Source organism: Corvus hawaiiensis, chromosome Z (genome assembly GCF_020740725.1).
Source record: "Corvus hawaiiensis isolate bCorHaw1 chromosome Z, bCorHaw1.pri.cur, whole genome shotgun sequence".
Lineage (NCBI taxonomy): Eukaryota > Metazoa > Chordata > Aves > Passeriformes > Corvidae > Corvus > Corvus hawaiiensis.
The window spans coordinates 16,272,501-16,298,084 of NC_063255.1; positions in this window are offsets into that span (position 1 = coordinate 16,272,501).

Genomic DNA, 25,584 nt, shown 5'->3' on the forward strand with positions numbered 1-25,584 from the left:
TCCTTTGTATGTGCCTGTCCTGCTCTGCTGTGCCTACCCAAGCTGACCACAAATGCTGCTTGCCTTTGCACAGAGCAGAGAGAAGCAACAAATACAGCCATTTTTCAGGAAAGGACAAATAGTACCCATGGATGGAATTGGGTTATCCCAGTTGCCCAGTGAGGGCGAAGAAAACCCTGTGGAAGATCCCAATCTGTGAAGTGCATGTAAAACCCCCTGGGCAGGAGCAACCCTGTCCACAAAAAAGGTGTTCAGAGGCCTCCACATAGAGTGCAGGTTGCACAGTATCACACAGATGAAGCTGCAAAGCAATGATAGCATTGGGGGATGATAAAGCTTTGCCGTCCTAGATGATAAACACCATCGGTGGCTGCTTAATAGGAAATGTGGGACTGGCACAGTCCCAGGGCAGATGTAACACGCCTGTGAGTATGTATATGTGTGACTTCCCATAAATCCACATCTGACACGAGGACCTTTGTGAACTGGATTATAAATAATTAGCTGGACATGTCTGTATTTCTTTTTGCACTACCACTGTCGCTAGGACAAAAGTTGAGATCTCCTGCTTCTTGTGGTGCTGTGGATTGCGTGTCCAGAAGGGGCAGGTGATGGTTCAGGCAGCATGACCCCTCACTGCAACCTGTCCAGACATCCTGTAATGAGTCTGGCAGTTTGTGCTAAGAAACCTAGCCCATCATATCTGGAGAAATCCTTAGAAGGTTAATGCAATATAACCCTTGGCAGCTTGTTCCTGGTAAAAATGAGGTCTTATTTTGAGGAATTTATGATTAAAGTGAATAAAGAACAGTCATCTTTCCAAATATAAACTGAAGGTAGTCTCTGATTTATTTCTCATGATGCATTTGGTCATGTTCTGTTGTCTTTGCAAATCTGTATTTTTATTGCATTGAGATGTTTCTCAGGTTTGGGTTACATTTCTAATAAATATCCGATGCCATGTTGATTTCCTGTATCATATTTCATTAGTTTTAGGGAGGAATGGAGCACCATTTTTATAAAAAACAGCAGTCTTAAAAGGAGTTTTTAACACAGGGCTTGTCTGCCTTTAGCAAGTGATAACTGGCTCTCTAACAGTGGTGGTATTGTTAAAAGCATTACAACCTTCCTTCGCATGGATTTGGTTATCTCAGGATAAAGGTGCCTTATGCCTGTATAACCATTTCCATGTGTGAAGAGGAATAATTCCAAAACTGTAAATCAAGGCTTTTAGTGGCATAGCTTTAACTGGTAAAAATCACACTGCTAATAGAGACATGGTTGAAATAAGGAAAGAAACCTCAGCTAGGAGAGAGAAACTTCTGTTGTAGGAGATACCTGTGTAAAAAAAGATCTTTAGGATCCTGTCTACAGTACTGCATCAATATCATACTGGAGTATACTGGGCTGTTTTGGTCATCACAGTGAAAAAAGTTATTCTGCCTCAGGACTGGGTCACGTGGCAGCAAAGCAAAATGGATTAATTCCCTCTGAGTGCTGGGGTGCCAATGTGAGCTTAGGACCAGGTCCCCTGTGTTTGTCTCAGGCCCATCTGCCCAAATATGAACCCAAATTTCCCACCCCATCTCTGCACAGAAAATCCTGCAAAGTCTGGAGACTGTCTGGTAGCAAAACCCTGATGCAGAAGAGGAATCTTCCAGGACTCCCCAAAAAGACCGCTGACATTGAAAGGATGGGACAAGGTGTGATGGGAAAGACATGAAGGGAAAAGGTGGTGGCAGCCCCACAGTGGGACAATTCCCTGCAGGGTATGCTCAGCTCAAGGTCTGAGCCTGTGTTTCTCTCACCGCTGTGCATCTCCCGCATTGCAATACAATAAGAAACTGAAATCTTTGTTATTCAAATATCCTCCCCATGATGAACTACATTATCCTTCATATTTTCAAGGATCCCTCTCTTAGACCTATCTCTTATTTCATTAATGCAGTTGCTAGAGATGAAATCCCTTCTTCCTTAATTGCTCTGCTCCAACCATCCTTGTTACTCTTCATGAAAGAAGCAGAAAATAATCCTAATATCCTCCTTTTTTTTTTGTCGCCATTGCTTAACAAGAAGAGCCTTGAAATCATTGCCCCTTATTTCCCAGACCTAGCCAGCCGATAGGAAATAATTAACTCCTATCTGTGCTGACGGAGTGGTGGCTGGTGTGCAGCCAGTTCCAGGTAGTTTGTTATTCCTGCTTTATCGCCTGCTGCAGAAGGGAGGCTGCAAGATTATTGAGCAAAGCTCTGCCTGCATGTTTATCACTACAAGTTTGAAGAAATAGTGTTAGTAATGATTTAATTTAATTTTATAATTTTCTTAAATAAAGGGTATTGTTTATCCTCAGTGATGTAAATGACAAATCTTCTTGGACTCATTTCATTTTACAAACAAGATTGTCTTTGCTGCAGCCTGCGCTACAGCAGATGATCACACAGAGATCATCCCAGGAGATGCAGAATGCTGGGAGCTGCTCAGCAGCAGCATCCGAGCTGGAATTGTGTGAGCTGCCCAAGCATCTCAGGTTGGGGATGAGGTAAGAGGACACTTAGAATTTAACCAAGCTTGTAATCAGCTGCTGCATGAAAGCAGCTTTGTCTGATTATCCCAAAGGTCCCCTTAGCTCAGCATCTAAGAGTAGCCAACAGCAGATGACAAGAGCAGAGCAGGAGCAGGAGCCAGCATATCTAATCAATACTTATCCCTGCCCTGCGTATTGCATCTTGAGATTTTCTGCTGTAAATGTGGCTTCCATTGTTGCCTCCAGCAGCCTGTTTGAACTCATTAAAGGTTTTATCACCTATAACAAGGACTTCCCAACTGTATTAGGTGCTTGTTTTGAATCTGTCACCTGCTAATTTCACTCATTGCACCCTGTACTTGTGTTGGAAAGGACAATGAACAACTTCTCCCAGTGCTCACTCCCCCTGCCACTCAGGATTTATTATTTTCCTTCCCTCCAGCTGTGTCTGAGAAATAATGTTGTAAAATCTCTGCTAAGGCAAGAATGCATTAATCACTAACTTGATTAATTACTGAAGGATCATTTCCTCTCTATGATACATGTAAACCCCCAAACTTCTTGAATCAGAAGTACACTCAAGGTGTTCAGTGTCACATCCATCATCTCCATGAGCATCACTGTTGGCAGAGGCAGATGTGGCTGCTCAGACAACCTCCTTACAGTGCTGAGAGTCCCTTTGATCAAACCTCTGCCTTGCTGGGCAGGGTGTGTGAGCAATCCAGCAGCAGTAAAACATCTCAGTTTTGGAAAAATGTCCCATTTTGTCCCTCTGCTTCCGAGTTCCATCCTTGCCTCTTTATAGCATTTACACCCCCTGACACCTCAGCTGTCATGCACAACTGGAAACTGTCCTCAAACCTGTGGAAGAGCTCAGCTAGTGTTAGGATTGCTCCCACAGAAGAAAAGATTGCTTTGCAAAAACACCTCAGCTTCCAGTGGGCCCTACACACAGAATCACAGAATCACAGAACAGTTTGGGTTGAAGGATTCTTAAAGATCATTTATTCCAAATCTCTTGACGTGTGCAGGGACATCTTCCACTAGTCCATATTGCTCAGAGCCCCATCCAGCCTTGCTTTGAACACTTTCAGGGATGGGGCATCCACAGCTTCTCTGGGTAACATGTTCCTGTGACATTACCACCTTTCCACATCTTCCCACCATTGAACACAGCCTGGATTTGGATTCACAACACTTACATGTCCATTGGCCCCTTCTTTGGCATGGCTGAAGAATTTCCACATGGGCAGCTATTGTCCATCCCCATCCTCTACAAGCCATGATAAAGGATTTTACTCTCCATGACCATCAAACTGAGACCATCCAGTGACATACAATTCACTTTGATAGGGGAAAGGAGGGTCATGATGGTAAAGCAGCTGTCAGCCCATCGTTGAAACCACAGAGAAAGAGCTATGTCATGTAATGGAGACAATTCACTGTTTATCTCTGCTCTGACTTCTTCACAGAGCTTATCTCTCCATCCTCTACCATTTTCCATCTTCGTGGCTCCTCTGCCTGGTGATCATCCAAGGAGCGTCAAGTAGAGATCAGAAAGACACTCTAGGCTGGGAACAGCTGGCTTGCAGTGACTTCCCTTCAGGACTCATCTTGGAAGTGGATCTCTTCTGCCCCATCCTGAAGTTGCAGAGGGACCTTGGCTCTTCCTTTACTTTTCCCCCAGGCTACCAGAAAATACAAGCACTGATCCTCAGGGTCTGTGAAGTACCAAAGCCAAGCCCTGGTGCAGGACTCTGGAGGGCCAGAAGGAGCCTTTTGAAAGTACAAGGTCATGGGTTGCTCTGCAGCTTGTAGAAGCTGACTCAGGATCTGTGTGGACCTTGATGGGATAAAAGCCTCCTTCATAGTGACATTTTTGGGTGCTGAATGCACCTCTGGGCTGTGGTGGCTGTGTGATCCCCATGCACAGCAAAGGGAATTGGTACCAGTTATGCTGGCAAGACGGATGGAGTGGTTGAAATGGTTTGGAAGGTCTGCCTGGAAAGGAAATACCTGGCAAGGTTCCCATTCACCAAAAACCAGGGAAGAGCTCCAGGCTGTCCTGTGGTGATCAGTGCACACTATGAGGCATAACCAGCAAACCTGAGCACAGCAGAGAGGTGAGACAAGTGAAGCCTTCAGAGACGGAGCATGGACTTTGCTGGTTTCATCTCCAAAGGACAGGAGAACCCCTCTCAACTCAATCCCTGAAATACAGGCCACAGCACTTCTCTATTAAGGTAGCACCACCTTTCCTACCAATTTCCAAGCTCAGAAATTTTCCTGAGCTTGTGGCTGCTGGTGACCCACCAAGAACTGCTCAGACAGCATAACCCAGAGGTGGTGTCTGATCCTGCCAGACACAACTTGGATGCAGTGAGCACTCCACTGTCCCCGGGGCTATTTGGAGATGCTCTTCCTCTCCAGCAGGGAGGAGGGAGGAACAGAGCCTTTCCAACAGCAGCCAAGAAAACTAATGGATAAATTTCTTTTCCCAAGGCAGGCAAATTATTTCTGCTCCCAGCTGACCCCTCGACCACAAAAAACACCATAAAACAGCAAGAGTGTGTAAAAAATAAACACAGGCACGCATCAGCCTTCCGGATTCCCATCCCCCGAGCCAGAGGAGCTCGGGCCATGGACAGAAGGAATGTGGTGTTGCATCGGGAGACATAGGGATGGGATCAGGGACAGGAACATTTTATAACTGGCCTCTGGACCCCGTTAAGGAACAGAGGGAAGGAAGAAGCATGTGAGTGATGACTACTCATATTACAAAGGGGGGCAAATTTGAATCTCATCTGCATGTTTTGCAAGGATTGGGATTTACAGCATAAACTGCTTGCTCTGCTGCTTTGACTCTTGCTGTCTTGGCTCCTCTCGCCAAGTTTGCATCAGGGCTATCCTGATCAGCCAGGAGCCCTGCAAAGGAGTTATAACACATGGGGCTAGATTCATGCTGCAGGTTCTCAAGAATCAGTAGGGAAGCATACTATGAATGGAAGCATCTTTTTGCCTCTCCCTGTCACCTTGCAGCCTGCCAAGCTGGAGAGAGAGGAAGACAGAGAAAAGGCAGTTTTCCACACTGTGAGAGGAGCCTGAAGAGATGCCAGGGCCTGACTGTAGAAGCCTAATATAAGCTTAGACATTTCTATTCACACCAGACAAGACATCCTGCACTGAGACTGAAGACCAGCAAAATTTGTATCAAGACATAGGGACATAGTTGGCTTAGCTCACAACCAACTAGGCTTGGGATTTCTGTACTCAGAAATGGACTGTGACTGCCATGGGTTTTGCTTCATCAGATTGAGAGGACGAAGTGCCACATGGTTTAGACCTAGAATGGTACAAAGATATATGAGTGTCAAATGAACCAGCTTCAGTATGGGAAGGAGCTAAATGTCCTCACCTCTGCTTCTGGACTCCCAGAGAAATCCACCCCAGAAATTTCACAGGGATTGAGATGACACAGGAATACTTGCCTTACACCTGCCCTCAGTTAGTCTCCACCAGCATCTACAACTTCCCTGCTTTCTGAGGATGCATTTTACAACTGAGAACTGGAGTTATTCATAGAAAGTAATTCCACCCAGCAGGCAGCACTGCTGGCCTCTGAGAGGATGATCGGTGCAAGCTGATTGTGCCAGGATCTCAGCCAGCAGCACCAAGATACCTCCATAACCCCCACGCAGCACTAAGTGGCACTGTGTCTTCCCCATCTGCTGCGAGACACCTGGGCTCCTGCTATTGCAGAGAACTGACAGGCAAAGCTGCTGACTGTCTTCTGGCTGTCTCAGCTCTCTTACAGTTCGAGGAGTAAAGCAATCCTTCAGTGCCCAGATTTCATACCCTGACAGTAAGTGTTTTTTCTTAAAAAAACCCAGAAACCTTTATGTGGAAAATAATATTGCTTGTGGCTGGTGGTCATAATGGATAGCAGAAGCAACACGAGGGAAAAAAAACAGTTCTGAGAAATTCCCTGAAACAAGCAACCTACATTTTTCCTCACCACTGCATCACTAATTGTATCTCTTTAATGCATTGATTTTTTTTTCAAAAGAACCAGAATAGGTAAACAAAAGCAACAGGTTCCTTTCAAAACCCAGCTCAGCCAGCAGGAATTAGGAATTAAAGTCAGACATAATGCAAATAGCATGGTGGGTTATTTGCTGCTCCTTTTGTGAAACACAGCTGCCTCCAGCAGCAGCAACAGCCCCGGAGCCATCCAGCACCAGGTCCCTCCTCCAGCTCCTGCCCCTCCTGGGTACCAGCAGATCCTCTGGCCAAGTGCAGCAGTAGCTGTGGCACTGGGTGGTGTGTCTGTTGCCTGCTCTGTCAGGCTGTCACTGTGCCCTGTGCTCTCTTTCCCTTCTTTCTGTTTCCAAGTCCTGGGTGAGCCCAGGTGACAGCTCAGACAAGAAATGTCAGAAGGCAAATGCTGGTATAAAAGAAGTTATTTCCAATACAAGCGGTCAGCTTGCAGCCAGCAGTTCTGTGTGCCTTGCTATTGTTCAATATCACTTTCCTCTTCTCAAGCATTTAAATCCAAAACTCACATTGATTTAGACTGTTTTAAAATCAGCTTAGGGTTTTTAAATCAGTTAAGGATTTTTTAATTAGTTAAGGTTTTTAAAACCAGCTAGTCAGAACTTCCATGACGCTGAAGGTGCCGAGTCCCCAGTCACCTACATTTGTTATGTGCAGCGCCTTGTAAGGATATTTTGAAATACTTAAAGCATTTCTTCGTTCAAAAAGCAAAGTGTCAAAGGGCAGGGAGCTGGCTGGAGAAACCAGACTGGCCTGCAGAAAATGCTCGCCGAGCAAGAAGCTAAACCCAGCTATGAAACGTACTTGGAAGGAGCTCAGCAGCGTAAATCCCAGTGATAACAGAGCAGCTCTGAGTCGATTGCAAATAACACGCTCTTACTGTCCAGCCACAGTGCAATTCCACTGAGCTTTGGCATAGGGTAATTCTGGTGTCAGATATATTCACGAGAGCCTACTTGACATTTTGGCCGGAAATCCTGTGGCATATTTTGATATTCCGTGACACACTGTGTTAACCACATGGATTTCCTCCACTGCTTTGATGGACACTGCTACCCACTCAGGCAGAAAGGAGAGTGTCTGAATGAGCCCTTCCCTCTGGCTCCCCCCCGCCAGCACACAAAGCATCAGGCTATTGAAATTACGTTGCTAGATCCAAAATCCCCTGGGAGAAATAACCACTGTTCTGGAGCCTGCATGGCTGCATCCTCCCAGACAGATGCATTTGCAGTTTCCCAAGGCAAGGTAGACACTGAATACGATGCTTCTGATGAGGCTTTTCCAGAGTGGGGGAGACAGTTTTGTATTGGTTTTGCCATCACCTTGCTTGCCACTACCTGGCTCAAGGTGCTGGTGTTGCTGCAGATTGAGACTGCACAGCCAGCTCAGGAGGCCTCAGGTGACAGGTGACACTCCTTGCCTGGTCAGGACTCTCCAGTGCTGGGTCCCACATGTGGGATGCAGCAGGTAGCTTGACTTCCTCTCAGCTGGATAGACACGTCTGGAGAGAGCATCCATGTGAAGGGGGAGACCTCCCTGGAGGGAAGCCTGCATCCCAGATGCAGCTGCTGTGCTGGGGCCTGCCATGCTTTGTCACCTGCCAAGATATGGGGCCTCAGCATGTGAATCAGGAGGACAGGGCTCTGGTTAAGGGAAGGAGGGTGCTGCACAGGGGCTTGCAGGGAAGGATGAGCATTGAGCACAGATCAGGAGAGATTCAGATGATTGTCTGGGCCCAGGTGACAGGTCCTGTCTCCTTGTCATCCTTCCATCTACCCTGCACAGCTTGTGCTGCCCACCAGCTGGTACCACTTGCATGTGCAGCTCCATGCCCACCTACTTCTACCCTGTAGTAAGACCAGTGCCAAGTGAAGCTAAGGCCACAGCAAGGGTCTCAGACCCAGGTCCCTCAGCAGCAGTTGTTATCCTGCTCCCCACACTGGGTAGGGTGAAGGAATAGACCTCCAGAGAGGTCTATTTGGTTGCAGCTGACTGTCACCTTAAGAGTCAGCCACAGACATGGGACGTGGCTGCGTGAGCCAGAGGATCACTAGAGAGGTTTTGGATTTTGACAGCATCAGGGCTGCAGTAGTCCAGACAGCTGGACAGCCATTTCCCAGTGGAGATGACAGCTAATCTCTGGGATTTATCAGATGGGCATCATTTCCAGTATGCTGAAGGCGTTCTGGGGAAGATGCCCAAGACACATACAAGGCAGTGTTATTGTGTGTAACTATGGATGAGACCTTAAATCTAAAAATACACACATTACCTACTCAGTCCTGTGTCCTTTTCACAATCTTTTGTGCTCTCTTATAACAGGCAGCTTCTTTGCCCTCTGGGCATGAGGCTGTCCCTCATGTGGTCTGAAAATACTTCAATATCCTGATGACTGGTTCAGACCCATTTGCTGCTGCACTGGGAGCCTGAGCCTCTTCAAGGAGAGAGTACAGAGAAGGAAGGGAAGGCATGCCACATTCTCCATGCCAACACAATAAACCTTGGCAAATTGGTGAGGAAGGTGGACCAGACATCACCAGAGGCAGCAGAGGGAGAGGCAGAGGGCAGAATCCCAAAGGCAAGAGGCAGAGGATTTGTTGCCAGTTGTTGAGTAGGGTAGCAGAGAGCAGACAGCCGCAAGGAGTCATGGAAAGACCAGACTGGGAGGCTGCCAAGGAAGAGAGAGTTGCATTAAATCTTATTTGTCTTTAAACAAAGTGTTCTAATTGCTAACAAAGGGATTTCAAGCAAATTGTAATAAAACTGAGTTATTCTGATCAATTACACAGTCAAGCAAATTATGGAAGGAGTCTGAAATAGTGCCAGATACAAAAGAGAGATGAAGAAAGAGGAGGAGGAGTTGCAGAGAGAGTGGGGGAGGCAGTAATTTGAGGGAGGAAAATTACTTGATGGCTTGATAAGGAGAATTATTAAGCATAAATTTGAGATGCAGGTTGCTAAATCTGAATACAAAATCAAGGATAGAAATGGAAATTGTGTTTTAAGGCTGGGAAAATCAGAGCAGGGGCAAAGAGAAAAAAAATGTGCAGACAAGCATTAGAGAGAGATGCTGCTGAGGTGTCTGCAAAGATGGTTGCTAACTGCAGCAAGCTGAAAGCAAGGCATGACCCAGGAAAGCAGAGCTTTTTGGTGAGGGCACCAGATCAGTGCTGAGTGGGCATCAAGCCACATTCTTGCCACAGACATCCTACTTGACCCACAACCGCTTCAAAGCACTTAGCAATGACCTGGTTTGTCACTGGAAGAGTTACAAGGGTCAGGACCCCAATGCAATCTGAGGAAAGCCACACCAAGGCTGACTCATTTACCTTGTCAGCCTTACCTGAAAGCTGTGGCTGACGCTTCTTCTGCTGTCTGGTTTGTGGATTTACGCCAGAATCGTTTGATGTGTATCCATATAGCATCAAGAGCATCAGGCAGGGATGTTGTAGGGGAGAGAAGACAAACCCAACCCCTGTCTTAAAAGAACAAGACTGAAATCCCACCATGACACACAGCTCCACGTTTGGCTCTGACTCAGGGAGTGAACATTGGGATGAGTGAAATAATTGTCCCCTGTACTGCTCAGTCCCTGGATGTTTCCAGCCATGCTGCTGGAATCTCCAGGGTGCTCATGGCACAGCCACTGAACTGCTTCAGTTTGCAGCCTGGCACATTTGGGCAAGTCACCTCCAATTTTATTTTTCCATTATATAGGATGTGATCAATTTGTATTGGATCACCCCTGCTCACTGAGCCACTGCCTGCTCTGCAGGGCACGCACAGAGCAGGCAGCAGGATCAGGGAACACATCCTCACAGTTTTGTATCAGGTGCACTAGGTCAAGTCTTATGACTCAGGGTTGCCAAAGAAGGGCTTGCTGGGTCTTAGGCTGCAGCCTCCCGCTAGACCTGGCTTTAGCTCCAAGGGTGGAAAATCCAGTGCCTACACCGAATCTCAGGATCGCAAGGATGTGGTCCCTGTGTGCAGTCCTTCTATAAAGCTGCTGCAAATGTGGTCCAGAGAGGCCGTAGCCCAGAAAGGCTGTACTCTTCAAGCCAATTACCATACACGGTTCGTAACCCTGCAACTGACTGGATTAATGGATTATTGGCATGAAGGGATGTAGAAAGATGCTTTTAAAAGAGGAAGTAGAAAACATCCAGAGATTATTTTTAATGGTGTTTATTTGTCAGAGGACTACAGAGCTTGTGGGCTTTTGCTGGGCTGGAAGTTCTGAGCCCTAAGAGGAGATAAGAGAAAAGATTAGAGTATTACTGCGGCAGTGGAGTTCATGTGTTTTGTATTATTAATGTTTGTAAAGCACTTTGAAAATGAAAAACACCATAAAAGCTCTAAGTGCTGTCTTTAGTAGGAGCTGCAGAAGAGGAACTTAAGTCTGAAAAGATACTTCTCAGTTATCAGTGCACAGAGACCTCGTGTTTTTGAGAATATCCCACAGTCGGATGCAGTCTGAAGTGGTAGATGAGTTGTTCAAAAGCCAGTATAAGGAGGGCATAAGAACCCTGCAGGGTGCAAGGAAGGTTCCTATGTCATGCATCCAAGAAAGAAGCTACTTAGCACTTTTAGGATGAGAAAAAGCCATCAGATTTGCTGGCTCATTTCTCTGGAGCCAACAGAGGAGTGTTCTCTGCAAGGCACCTACTTTAGCTAAATTTTCTATAAGAGCCTGTTGGACAAGTGAGCTCCCTTGTATTTTTTAGGAAACTGCTGTAATGGAGGGAAAATCGTGATGCAGGGAGGGTAGATCCTCTAGTAGACGCATCACTCCTGACCACCATGAGACAAGTTTATGTGTCTCAAGCTGTCAGTGAGATAATTCCAGGACTCAGAGACAGGATTTGGGTTCTAGACACTTAATTCTCAATACCATTGTTTCACTAAGACACTGACTCCCAGAGAGAGCCAAGATGAAGCCTCTCTTTACAACTGCTACAGCTTTACAACTCCCAGCTCCAGAGCCTTCCTCTAGCAATGCTGGCTGACAAACTACAGAAAAGAGCATTTTTTCCTGGTGAATCCATAAATAGATCTGCAGCATTCCCACTGACAGCCCTGAGGAGCTTTCTGAGACACCTTTGTCGAAGCAGAGAGGCCTAAGGCCAGCTGAGGCTGTGGACAGGTATTGATAACATATATTCCCCTTTCCCAATGACAGGCATGTCCTTGTATCCTCACTGCTTGAAACTCTCTTTGACAAAACAGAGTCTTTGCAGTTTTGCACAGATACCTCTTCCCACATCAGTCCCTATGTCAGATCTTTTCTTCATGTCCAGACTACATTTTTAAACCCAGTTTTAGAATCTGCATTTGACAGGGAGAAAGGCTCCAGACAGGTCTGTGTAGATGCGTTGTTGGTTCAGCCTCTGTTTGCAGCCATGCATTGACCTTCACAATCTCATTTCCTTGGGACATCAGAGGCACATTAAAGCTTACATGTGTCAGGAGGTCCCAGTGTGCCAAAACCATCCAGGCCACCTCCCATTTTCCCAGCTCCCTTTCTATCTCCCAGCTGCTAAAAGGGACTTAGAAACTATTTCCCCTCCCCATCACTGTGCAAGCAGATGGTCCAGTCTTGATAAGGAGCAGCCCTGCTCACAGTTCTTGCAGCAGCTGGCTGTGCTGTTGCCTGAGAGTGGTAAGTCATGGTGATAAACACAGATATTTCACCTTCCACCCTTCCCTTCCGTATCTCAAATCTCAGTGCTGAGGAGCAGCCACACAGGAACTGCTGCTTCCCCGAACTGCAACATGACAGATGTTAGGTATATTCAAAATGACACCTGCACCCCACAAGAGCTCCTATCCTGTATTTATAGCCCACTGTCACTGCTCAGATTTATGCCACTCAAATATTTGTCAGCTGTTATCCCACCTTCCCTGAACATCATTTAACTGAGCTTGACGTATGCAAGCACTTTTAATCTTTCCTCATGAAGCAATTTTGCCCTTCCCAGGGCCTCTGATCATATTTGTAACTCTTCCTTGAGACAGCATCCGTTTGTCATTGCTGCTCTGAAAATACAGCAAGGAGCGTGGCAGCCTGAGAGGCGACGAGGGGGAGGATGTTTTCCCACACTCACATTCAGCTGTCTCCCATGCCACCCCACCTAAGAGCACCTTAAACACGTTTGCCTGCTCTAAAATCCCTCTATTCTTTGCTGGTCACTGATCTTTTCTCAACATAGGTCACTGCTCCTGCTAAAAATCCCAGTCCTGGATTATTTTGAGACTTCCCTGAGCCAAGAGGGAGTTCGTTTTCTTTCCTTCATGTCTTCCTAATGTCCCTGATGTCTCTATTATTACCCAGTCTGCACTGGCATTCACAATGCCTCCCAACTGAGGCAGGAGAAAGTAATTAACAAGCTGTTTACCTCTACTTCCAGATCATTAATAAATACGTTGAACAAGACTGCTACCTTGCCGAGCAATGCAAAAACTTGATGAGGCAAATAGTTTGCTATACAGTTTTCATCCCATGCTGGCGACAGTGAGACTCCTTCAGAGCAAGCTCCTTCCAAACCTTCAGCTGAACTGGAATTCATTTCCCCTTAGCCTGTTGCATTTGCACCCTTTCATCCCAGCTCTCGTGAGCCTGGTGAGGAGATGCCACCTGAAGGAGGGACAAGGAGTCACCTCAGCATGGCACAGGATCTGTGTCTCACTTACAGAACATATTTCTCTTCCACAAACTGTGACACTCCACCCACAGGATCTCAGAATACCATCAGTGCCTACTGCTGTTCTTGAGCAACTCATGTCCCAAACTTTACTGTCACTAATTCCAATCTTTCCTTGCCCCTGGTGCACGTTCAGCACCAAAGAGGTGCTACAGAAAACAGGAGCTCAGAGCAGACAAGCATTTTGGTAAACTTAGTTTTTTAGCTTACTTCGAAAATTTTCCCTAACACTTGCCTACACCAGCAAGGGAGATTATGGAGAGACCAAAAAAAAAAAGCCTTTGTGCAGAGTTAAGGCTCTGTTGCCTAAGGTCTGTAAGGATGGCAAGAGAAGAATGTGCTTGGTTTCACTAGAGCTGCTTCTGCCTCAAGACAGGGAACAGCCTAAAAAGAGCCTTATGGAGCCTTCCAACTCCCTGGTTAATTGATGCCCGTAGAACAGTCTTTCCAGGACCAGCCCAGAAAGCTGCAGTCAGTGTTACCTGCTTTTATCACAGCTGCACAGCTTTGTTTTTGCCTTTCCCATTGGAAGCAGACTGGAGGAACTGCTCTCTGGACCCCGAGGAAAAATGCCTTCTGGTCTGACACAGAATTCAGGTTTCTTGGGGACTGCCATCATAAGTTCCAGTGGTAGAGCTAAAACTAGCTGAAACAGTGGTTGCTGCTTAACATAATGCTTGCCTGGTGGAGCATGGTAAGTCTCAGCTCAGTGGCAGACTTTAACACTTTGGTCTTTCAGAAGGGGAAAACAAGCTATTTCAGGATGCTCCAAGGGAGGAGGTGCATCCTGGGGAAACTCATTTGGTGGTCTGCTGAGTCCCAGGCAGCTCCAAGGGCCTGAGGCGATGTTCTCTGCCCAGGCTGCACACCCTTGGTGATGCCTGTCCAGTGGGAGGCGGGGGGGCAGCTGGGGGGCACAAGTGGCAAAACCGTGGAGGTCCCAGCAGACACAGCTTGCCTCCTGCTGCTCTCTGCCACGATGGAGGGATCTCTGCAAAACTCTGCGACATCCACAAGGTGGCAAATTCAGCTGAAGAATGTTTCCTCAGCATTCTATTTTCCTGTCAGTTTCCAATGAGGATGAGGATGAAGAAGAAGAGAGCAAAAAGAGGAATAGGAGGATCCAGAAAGCCTGAAAAGCCTCAGATTGTATCATCTTAAGCTGTCTAATAGAAACCTCAAAAAGTTCATCCCTTGGGATGATTTTTCCTTGTTTATTTGATTCTATTGTCCAATTGCTGTCAGCGGTGGTGTGGGCGTGGGTCAGGCACGTGGGTCTTCTTCCCTCTGCCAACAGAGCAGGTGAGAAGTGCTCTTCCAGCATTTCATACCCTCTGGAGTCACCTTGGGCAGGGAGATGGGTTTGCTTGCTTGTTTTTCCTAATGGATAATTAACATTGCAGGCAGCAAGTGACCTGGGAGAACAGAGAAAGTGTGCACGCAGCTCAGCCTCTTGGATTGTTCCCCCGGGCCATCTGCTGACCTTGGCATCCAGAGGGTCTTTCCAGTGACTTTGGCTTTCCTGATGCTCAGTTTTCTGTTGGATGGTGCCCGATGGATGCCAGAGACTCACCCCAGCCCTTCCCCACCACCCTTGTTTACAGGCCAATTAGTGGGTGCCGTGTTTGTTTTGCAGCCAGCAAGTTAGCCACCCCAGCGATTTAACAGCTGCAATTTTCATTTACAGTTGACTTTGAACAGCCAGTTTTATACATGCAGGGTGAAATAATGGTATAATTAACCTAGGAAAATCCATTAAAAGGGTGCGGATGTTCAAAACATGGAGCACACAATTATGAAACCCCATGACTGAGATTACTGCTGAGATGTAATTCCTCCTTACACATCTCATCCCTACATGGATTTCAGATGAGAAATTTTCTCAGCAAGGCTTTGTCACCAAAAGTTTCACCAACTTTCTAAATTTTACTCTTCTAATGAAAAAAAAATCAAAATTGGGAATGAAAAATTAATTAAAATAGTTTGAATTGATGGAGTTCTTAGGAAATACCTCATGTTAATAATTTTGGATGTGTTATATTTTAACAGCTTCAGACTGGTCTGCGGCAGTTCAGGCGTTTCCTTTGTGGTTGCTTTTTAACCTCCAATCAGGTCATTTTTTAGTATGAGGACACATTTTGAAACCCGTACTTTTTTCCCTCTCTTAGAAAAGACCAAAAGCTTTCTGCCCTCTTCCAAACTTTTCATCGGAGCCGTTTTTCAAGCTAGTTTTTCAAGCTGGTTGTGTCCATAAAAACAAAACAGAAGAGACTTTTCACACAAATCTGCATTCCCACACACAAAAGTAATTAAAAAGACATTCTCCCCTAGTTATCATAAACACTGTTTAATCAGGTGTCCACAGGCTGTTTGTTCCACCAGGCTATTTGCTCCACTGGGCTGTTTGCACAGGATGGATAATATTCCCCAAGTCAATACCCAGTATTTCTTTTCATGCTCATCAGGTAGTTTTTCCAGATCGATCCTTTGGACCCTGCTCATCACTCAGATTAATATTTAAATTCACTAACCTGGCTTTTGAATGCCACTTGAGTCCAGAGGGCTGCAGTCCTGCCTCACTGGGGAGAAGTTATCCTTGTTTCTGATGTGAAAAGTGACAAATTCTGTCTGTTCTGGCGAATATCATTGGGTCTTAGAAATGCGGCCTTTGGGGCAGTTCTTCAGCAGGTGTAAATCTGTCCCACTGATGTAAAGGGAATGCCGTTTGTTCTGTTTTGGTTTTGTTCCCAACTCAGCCTCACCATTCTGCCCCTGAGTTAGATGTGAGCTGGCTCACTCTGCCCTGGCTCCTCTGGCAGAGCCCAGGGCAGTGTCTTTCACAATCCCCCTGTGCACCCCACCAGCAGCTACAACACTCTGGGGTGTCCCATCTCCCATACCGGCCCCAGTCACAGCTCTGGGTGCAGTATCACTCACTGTCTGTCCATCCTGTCCCATCCCATCCCATCCCATCCCATCCCATCCCATCCCATCCCATCCCGTCCCATCCCGTCCCACCACAGGGCTCTTCTGCATCTCACCTTCATCTGCCTTGCTGCAGCAGCCCCCATCTAGCTCCACAGCCACACTGCTCCCTTCCCCTCTGTGCTTGTGTTAATAAATATATTCAACCACTCAGGGCCTGGGTGACCTCAGGCTCTCCACTATTAACCTTTCTGCCTGCTGAGAATTGGCCATTTGTTCCTTCCCTTCCCACCCTGTCTTATCTCGGTTTTAATCCATGCCTTGGCTTTTCCTCTCATCCTGTGGTTACCAAGTTTCCTTAATAGCCTCCTATGAGGGACTTTATCAAAAGCCTTTTGAAAGCCTTAATAAATTATAGGCACGACTCTGCCATTTCCTGTTATCTTGTTAACCCTTCTGGAGCATGCCCAGCTGGGGTGAGAGAGCAGAGCCCCTGCCTGCCTACAGGGGATCATGGCCAGCTCTGCAGAAAGCCTCCAGGGCTTTCTCATGTCTCCTGCCTGCTTCAAGAGGAGGTGACACTTATGATGCTGAAACATTTTCCAGTTTCACTTCAGGAGAAAGAGCTACTCTGGGGAACTGAAAAGCCACCCATCAGTCCCCCTCACTTAAAAATATGTCGTGCTGTTTGATGGATTTGGGAGTACTTGATATGATTTCTGTTTTAATTTTTACTTTAAGTCATGAGTATACATGGACAAGTATTAGACAGTGAAGATATTTCCAAGCAAGGAAAAGATACTGTGCCATGCAGGTATTGAAGGAGGTTGTTTTAACAATTTTTAAAAGGTCTATTCATAAATAATTTTGAGGCTGAAGGAATCCACATGAGTTGAATCCAAGTGGATGAGAAGGCTTTTCAGCTGTACCCCCTTTTGTGGGTGGTAGGATGGTGGCAGATCATTGTCACACAACTGGGAGGAGAACATCCCCAGCCTTACCACCTTGTCCAGGTAACCTCCGGGATGAGACACAGTGGAGAATAACCCCTCTCTCCAACATGTGCCCAGCCCTCTGCTCTTTCTGGAACTCAGTGCCTGGATTCAGAAGGCGCCCTCTGCAAGTCTGAGGCTCCCCTCAGATATGTATCCCTGTCACTGCAAGCAGCCATTTCTCTCCACCCCACATCACTCCATCTTTTCAAACCTTCTGTGGAGGTCATTGATGGCGTATTTAATTCCCTGGGGAGCACACTGTTCAGTCTCAGCCATCTCCTCACCTCTTTTTACCTCTTGCCAGCTTTAGGAGTCCATCTCCGTCCTCCTGGAATTTTTCCCTTCCTCTTGAACATCAAGCTGCGTCTAAGCCAGAGCAGCTCAATTACGCTTTTGCTGAAATCTCCTGGGTAATTTGAGTGAGATTGGCTCAGCAGGAAGCGGTGTGCTGGCTCTGTCTGTGCCAGGCAGCTTCAACACTGTGTGCCAACTCCAAGGCCATGGCAGAGCCCTGCAGCTGCCACCCTGAGAGACCAGGAGAGCAGGAAAAACCAGGGTGTGATCACCTGCGGGAGTGTGTGGGGCTGCAAAGTCCAGAGAACTTCCCTGCAGTGCACCAGGACCTGACCTGAGCCCCCCCCCCCCCCCTTCAAATTCCTTCTCTGTATCTGCTGTGTTACAAAATGAGGACAGAGCTGCCAGCAATGGCACTGTGGGAAATACAGATGGCACAGACAGGCAAGGGAAGAGCTGTGACCACAGGGAAGTTCCCCCATACCCCTGGATCTCCATCATCAGTCAGCACGAGCAAGGCAGCACTGGTACCTGCACCTGAATTAGCAGTGCATTGCTGGGCACCAGGCTAATGCCTCTCTCCATCTGCATAAAACTCTGCATGCCTTGCTCATAACAAAAAATAAAAGGAGCTCTGCCGTGTGTATGGACTTTCATATCCCAGGTAGCCTGCGTGTGAATGCCTAATGCCTGCCTGATTATTGTTCGCCTGGTATTCAATAGTTTGAAAAAATAAAACGTCCTATAGTTAGAGAACGAGATAGGACTGTTTAATTTCAGGCCATTATCTCCTGGTAATTGCTGGAGGAATTACATTCTATGCCAGTGCAATGGAAAAAAAAAAAAAATCATGCTTTTTCCCCCTTTATGGGGAAAAAAAAAAGACAGCCTGCTTTTCTCCAAGGGGTTCAGGGCTTTCAGGCCACGGCTGGAAGCAAGAGCTGGGGCTGCTTTATCAAATTCGCATTTCATTTCCAGCATGCACCCAAGCTGCATGTAAATTGTAATGAGAAAAGGGGAAAAAACAAAGAGATAGAGCTCAAGAGATGGGAAATGATAATGAAATCAAATGAACTCAGGGCCTTTGAAGACTAACAGAGCCCCAGACAGACAGATATGTACACAGTGACAAAGATAGAGACAAGCAAGAGGCACGCATGAGGAGACAGCAAGAGTAGAAGGCTGATAGAGACAAAATTGGAGATTTGCACCCACAACGTGCACAAGGACACAACATGTGAGTGATCCTGGAGGGATCTCAGCTCCACAAAGACCTTTAAATCCATGGTTCTGGGGTGTACAACTCACAGGAGGCTCCTGCTCCCAGTTTCCCCTGTGTCTCCCAGTCCTCCCATGCTGCTTCAGAAGTCCCAAAGGTGTGTGATGAAACCTAGCATCATTTTCCCCATGGGAAAGGACCTTTTCCAGTCTTCAGGCTCACAACTCCATCCTTCCCAGTGCAGCCAAGCTATGGAGCCCAGCATGTTGGGAGGATATGCCCACTGCATGATCTGACCTGGGAATCAGCCATTCTGGGAGAGAGGAAGGGGAAAATTCCCAGTAAACCCAGCTGCTTCCTAGCCACCTGTTTGAAGGAAAAAGGATTCAGCCCTCCACTGAGGTCAAGAGTGAGCCTGGGACATGGAACACAGACAACCTCACCTGCCCAGCTGGGGATGTGGACCTGAGGCTGGAGAATGGGAGCTGTTCTACTGCTGGGCAAAGATAAACCTGGAAACAACCTTTAACTTCTGCTGGATGTTGAGATTTGGGTCACATCTCATAAATGAGAGCTCTGGCAGGGATTTCGGAGGGCTCCAGTGGTATTTGGGCAGCAAAAGGTCTGCTATTCTGGCTGTTACTTTTCAGCTTTGCCTCCAAACCCTGTAGTGTCTGGAGTGACCAAACTGCTAGCAGAGGGCTGAGACCTGGTAAATGCCACTCTTCCAAGCCCAGCTGGCCACTGGTACGTTAAAGAGCAGCCAGGATCCCACCATCATGAGCAAAGTTTGGGGACCACGTTCCAGTAACTCCCAAATCATGGCGGAGAGACCAACCGTTGTTCTCAGTGCATCACATCAGCACCACAAAGGAACATCCTCTGCAGCCCAGAAAGGTAAAGGCTGACTGCCCTGGGTGCCACAATCCACCAGGGCCAGAAGGATGCCATGAGGTCAGTTTTCCTGAGCTTTAGGGAGTTTCGATTCATGGCTCCCTCCTGCGTCAGTCACTCTGGTAGTTTACTTCCCTCACTGCTGAAAACCTGTGCTGTGTTTCTAGGCTCAAGGGGGAAAAGAAACGAGGAAAGACAAAGTGCTACTACTTAAATCAAAATACCTTAAGAATAGCCAGGCAAATACCAACACAGTAAACAAATCCCAGTGCTGCAAGCAAGGTAATTTCCCAGCTATCCATGAAACGTCCCTGTGGTCACTTGAGTAACTTCTGAACCACTCGTGATGAGTCACGCACAGCTCATGAATTATTAGGGATTAATTCAGTCATGTATATTTATTGTCATAGTGATTATGGGAATAGCTAGCAACCAGTGTCATTGAGACAGGAGACCTGCTCCTGAGCATGCTGGAGTGGTGCGGGAGCCCATGGAGGTCAGGATGCTGCCGCCAAGGTCTGGAGATCAGTGCTGTTTTGTGTCAGTGTGTTCCCAAAATCCCAGGACAGGGCAGGCTGTGCCTTTCATCAGGCCTCATGGTGCTCTGCAGATCCTGTGAGCAGCACACTGGCACCAACAGGGTCCAAATTTGCACAAGAGTAATTTGAAAATCCTTCAGAGCTTGCTAACTTCTCTTGGCTCTAACAAAACCAATGCAGGAAAAGCAGGATTAAAAAAGAAAAAAGAAAAAAAAAATGGAGAAAGAAGCCAGAGATTGATTCTTACCTCATATCATTAAAAAATAAATTGCTGTAGCGCTATAACATAAAGTAAGAATCAATCTTATTTTTTAACACCAGAAATAACCTAATGAAATACAGGATTGATTCTGAATATGGGCTTCTTGGTGGAGACCCTGTGGGAATTGATTACAAAATTGAATGTCTCAGAGCTGATAAGATGAATTTGGAATAAATCTTACTTTTAACTACTCCCTTTTTATGCTCATAAAAAAAAGAAAGATTGATTCCAATCAAAACTTCTTCTAAAAAGTGAGACAGTTTCGATTTGTCGAGGCAGTTTTTCAACAGAACAGCACTGAACTTCAGAGCCAATCTCACCCCTAGTTATGCGTTCCCCAGGGAGGAAAAATACGAGGCACAATATTTCTGATTTACAGCTTGAAATGAGACAGTAATGATCATAATAATCAGGACAAGAAGAAGGAGAGAGCCTCAAGTGGATGGCAGCTCTCTCGACTGATGATGCCAAGGGAGGCAGTGATTTGGAAAGTGAAGGTGGAGAAAAGCAGCTCCCCCTCCACCCTGCTGCAGGGGACTGCTGAGGACACCTCACTCTGCAGATTCCAGGGTGTAACATTGGATCTCTTTATCCTGCAAAAAAAAGGCCTTCTGGGAGTCCCTCCAGCTTCCCAGGACTGCACCTTCAGCCTTACCAGCATCTCCTGCCTGGCCCACAGCAGCTTCTTGAAGCCTTCTGCACTCATGGGCAGGCAGTAGCTTTGAGTTTCCAGTCTCAGCTCAGTCATAGCCAGAGTAGTCCCATCACACCACACCATGCCCTGGGAGATGCTTAAATTCCCTCTGGACAACCTGCCAGTTCGCCGGGATCGAGGCTACCCAGTCCCACCAAGCTCAGAGCACTAAGCTTGCCAAGTTTTGCTTCCAGACTGGCTGTGATAATTCCTATACCCCCACTTCTAATTATGCTTCGTGACTTTGATCCCATGGGCAGCAACCCTGGTCTTACCAAAAAATGAGGCAAAGTGGTTGTTTAGTCTCAGGGCCCACTCTGTGCTTCCTTTAATCTCTCTATCCCCATCACTCCATTACAGGAGGCAGTTCCAGGACTCTTTGTTGGTTGGGTAGTTTTTCTCATCTCCAGATTCTATTTATTCGTGGCCCATTCACCCATGTCTGTTCCAGTGTCAATATTTTATCTCAGCTTGAGTCGCTCCCCTTCCCACTTGGCCATCTCTGCAACAGGGTGGTTTGCTCCCATCTCTTCCACCAAATGCTTCTACACCAGAGAGATCTTACAAAGGATTTCTTTTTCCACTTTTCAGAAGAAATGCTATTCTGACACCCAACTTGTGTCTCTTTTTCAGTTGCTGAATTAAATTTGAAGACTATCTATCTCTTTCTCTTTCCTTATCTCTCTCTTTCTTTATAGAATCATAGAATCATAGATTGGTTTAGGTTGGAAGGGACCATAAAGCTCGTCTCATTCCAACCCCTCTGCCATGGGCAGGGGCACCTTCCACTCGACCAGGCCGCTCAGAGTCCCATTCAGCCTGGCCTTGAACACTGCCAGGGATGGGGCAAAACCAGCTTCTCTGGGCAACCTGTGCAGGGCCTCACCACCCTCACAGTAAAGAATTTCTTCGTAACATCTAATCTAAACCTGCTCTGTTTCAGTTTGAAGCTATTCCTCCTTGTCCTGTTGAAACGTTCAGCAGTTCCTATTGAAGAAAGCTCTCCTTCTTAAGCTCTCTTGTAGCCCTTTTAGGTACTGGAAGGTGCTATAAGATCTCCCCTTCTCCAGGCTGAACAACCCCCACTGTCTCAGCCTGTCTCCATAGTTGAGATCCTCCATCCCTCTGCTCATCTTGGTGCCTCCTCTGGAGTGGCTCCAGCAGGTCCCTGTCCCTCCTGTGCTGGGACCCCAGAGCTGGATGCAGTGCTCCAGGTGGGTCTCAGCAGAGCGGAGCAGAGGGGCACAATCCCCTCCCTCCCCTGCTGCCCACGGGGCTCTGGATGCAGCCCAGGACACATTTGGTTACCATTGGCATATGGTTCAATACAGCTCCTTCCTTTCAATCCTTGCAAAAAGGACTTTTAAAAGGAACATCATCCACAGCATCATCTTCTCTGAATTTTTTTTCCCCACTAAGCACATTTTAGGTGCACTGGAACTGCTCAGAGAAGCAGTCTGTGTCTGTTTTTCCCACAATTGCACAGCCGGGACCACTTGGACACAGCCCCATCCCTGCGACATGTGAATCTCAGACAACTCCCTTCCTCCTTTGCCTGGATCTCCCACATTCCCAAAAGGCTTTGGCCTCTCCCTTCTCCAGGACCCACACACCAGACCCAGATGGGTGATGAGAGATGAGATGTGTTGCTTCTGACATGTGGGCTCCAGGGGGGACAGCGGTCCCAGCACGGCGCTCCAGCTGGGGAGGTGCCACGCAGCGGGGCCAGGCATTCTGCCTGTGAGCAGACACACAGCTCCAGCTGTGCCAAGCATGGGGACTCCCTCCCTGTCACACGCCGGGCACACCAGATGTGCTCCTGATGTCCTTGAGTGTTGTGACGCACGGGGAAGGCGAGGGAGCTGCAGGCGCCTGCTTGGTGCTCACCCCATTCTCAGGAGAGCCTTTGGTGCGTCACCACAGTCTGTGCTGACTGTGGAGTTGTGGCACAGGTGGGAAGAGATACTCATCCTCTTGTCCCCCTCCTTGGACACCTGGTTGTGATTTCAAAAGCACCGCAGGCTGAAATTGTCGATGAGTACCCTCCTGGCTCCTGCAGACAGGGAGGGAGCTCGTAGGCCTAGATGAAGAACACTTTAATTCTCTCATCCGAGCAAAATCTGGTCTGCATTAAAAATAACAAAAACTCCCTCAAACCCATTGTGTTTAAATAATGTTAAAGATCTGACTGAGAGCATTGAAAGCAAATTCCAAGCCCTAATGAAGAAGGATTGTCTGGCATGGTAATAATAATAAACTCTGTGCACACGTGTATGTATGTATGTATGTATGCATGTATATATAGAAGGAGAATTTCATCTGAGGAGCTGAGAGCCCTATAATTAGCATGATCTCATGGCTGCACCAGGAAGCACAGCAGGTACGTGCCCTTGACCTGCAGTTCTCAGCTTGGTGAAGGCAGAGAAAAGGGCTGGTCCAGAGGAGAAGGGGAAGAGCAAGGTTTTCCTCCCACCCTACCCTTGTCCCATCTGCTGCTCTGGGATGGCTGCTGGGCAAGGGGTCTGTTTTTCAGCCCTTTTTTGCAGTGGAATCAAGAGGACTTGTGGCAGCAAGTGTCTGCCAGATGCCAGCCCAGCAGAGACATGATGGCCAGACTGGAGAGGCTGTTTTGCAGCCATGAGACACAGGTGAGGTATGAGGGGTAGAAACCCTGGGGTCGGTCAGAAATGAGAGGTGTATGGGAAACACCATGTCCATTAACCTCAAAAGAGGGCAGAAGAGGCAGTGGCCCAAGACTGTGTTGGGAGCTAGCCCCACACAGGTCACCAAGGCTGAGCACCCCAGCTCCCAGCCCTTGCTACAAGGAGCTGTCCTTGTCCCACAGGGCATCTGTGATATTGTCCTTCCATGCTGTGGGTTTGTTCAGCAGCTTTTTCACTGACTCAGGTGATAATGCTCCCAGCCCTCCCCAGGGAACTCCATTCAGCAGTTTCTGTCACACTCCTCCACTTCATTATGCTTAACAGATCCTCCCCTGCCTTCCTGTTCACGTCCTTCAGATGCCTATGCTCTGATGAGAGTGGAAGGAAGGAACAAAAAAAGCATCTACTAGTTCCTACCCATGCATGCAGCTGCACAGTGAGAGCTGGAAGAGCAATGCTGATGTACCACAAAGCCACAGGAGGATGGAAAACTTAGCAGGTGCCCAGTCACCTTGAAGAAAGGTGCAGGATGGGTGCTGAACTGGCCAGGAATACTGGGAGGTGGGAAAACATCTTGCTCTGGGGTACTTTTGTGCAGGGCAGTTCCTGAAGGTCAAAGAATAGAAGTCAGAGCCTGGTTTGCACACACTGCACCTGGAGGTCTTTACAGCAGAGCCCATCCTGGACCTGCTGGCAGATGTCTGGTCAACTTGGAGCCACATCTCTCAGTCCTTCCTCACTTCTCTGAGCTGAACTCACTTTATAATTTCGTGAGGACACTGTTTCCCACAGGATTCTCCTGGAGAAACTGGCAGCCCACAGCTTAGACAGGTACACTCTTTGGTGGGTAAAAATCTAGCCAGCCCCAGAGAGTAGTGGTGAATGGACTTAATCCATCTTGGCTGGTCACAGTGGCATTCCCCAGGGCTCTGTACTGGGGCCAGCCCTGTTTGATGTCCTTACTGATGATCTGGATGAGGGAACTGAGAGCACCCTCAGTCAGTTTGAGAAGAACACCAGGTTGCGTGGCTGGAGGGCAGGAAGGCTCTGCAGAGGGATCAGGACAGGCTGGATCCGTGGGCCAGGGCCAAGTGTGTGAGGTTCAACAAGGCCAAGTACCGGCCCTTGGGTCACAACAACCTCCTGCAGCTCCAGGCTGGGATAGAATGGCTGGAAAGCTGCTGAGTGGGAAAGGACCTGGAGGTGCTGGTTTTCCGTGGCTGAACATGAGCTGCAGTGTGGCCAGTTGGGCAAGAAGGCCAATGGCACCGGGCTTGTGTCAGCAGTAGTGTGGCCAGCAGGACCAGGGCAGTGCCCATCCCCCTGTGCTGGGGGCACTGGTGAGGCCACACGTCAGATCTTGGGTTCAGTTCTGGGATCCTGACAACAAGAAATGCACTGAGGGGCTGGAGTGTGTCCAGAGGAGGAAAACAGAGCTGGGGAAGGAGCTGGAGCTCAAGTCTGATGAGGAGCTGGGGGAGCTCAGCCTGCAGGCTCAGGGAGGACTCTATCACTCTCTACAACTCCCTGACAGGAAGGTGTAGACAGGTGGGGGTCAGTCCCACATAATAAGAGCTAAGACAGGAGGAAACAACCTCAAGTTCCACCAGGGGAGGTTTAGACTGGATATTAGAAAAAATTCCTTCACTGAAAGGGTTCTCAAGCACTGGAACAGGCTGTCCAGGGCAGTGGTGGTGTCACCATCCCTGGAGATATTTAAAGGACTTGTAGATGTGGCACTTGGGAACATGGACTTGATAGACCTAGAGGTGTTTTCCAACCTAAACAATTCCATCATTCTGTGATTTCCCACGTGAAAAT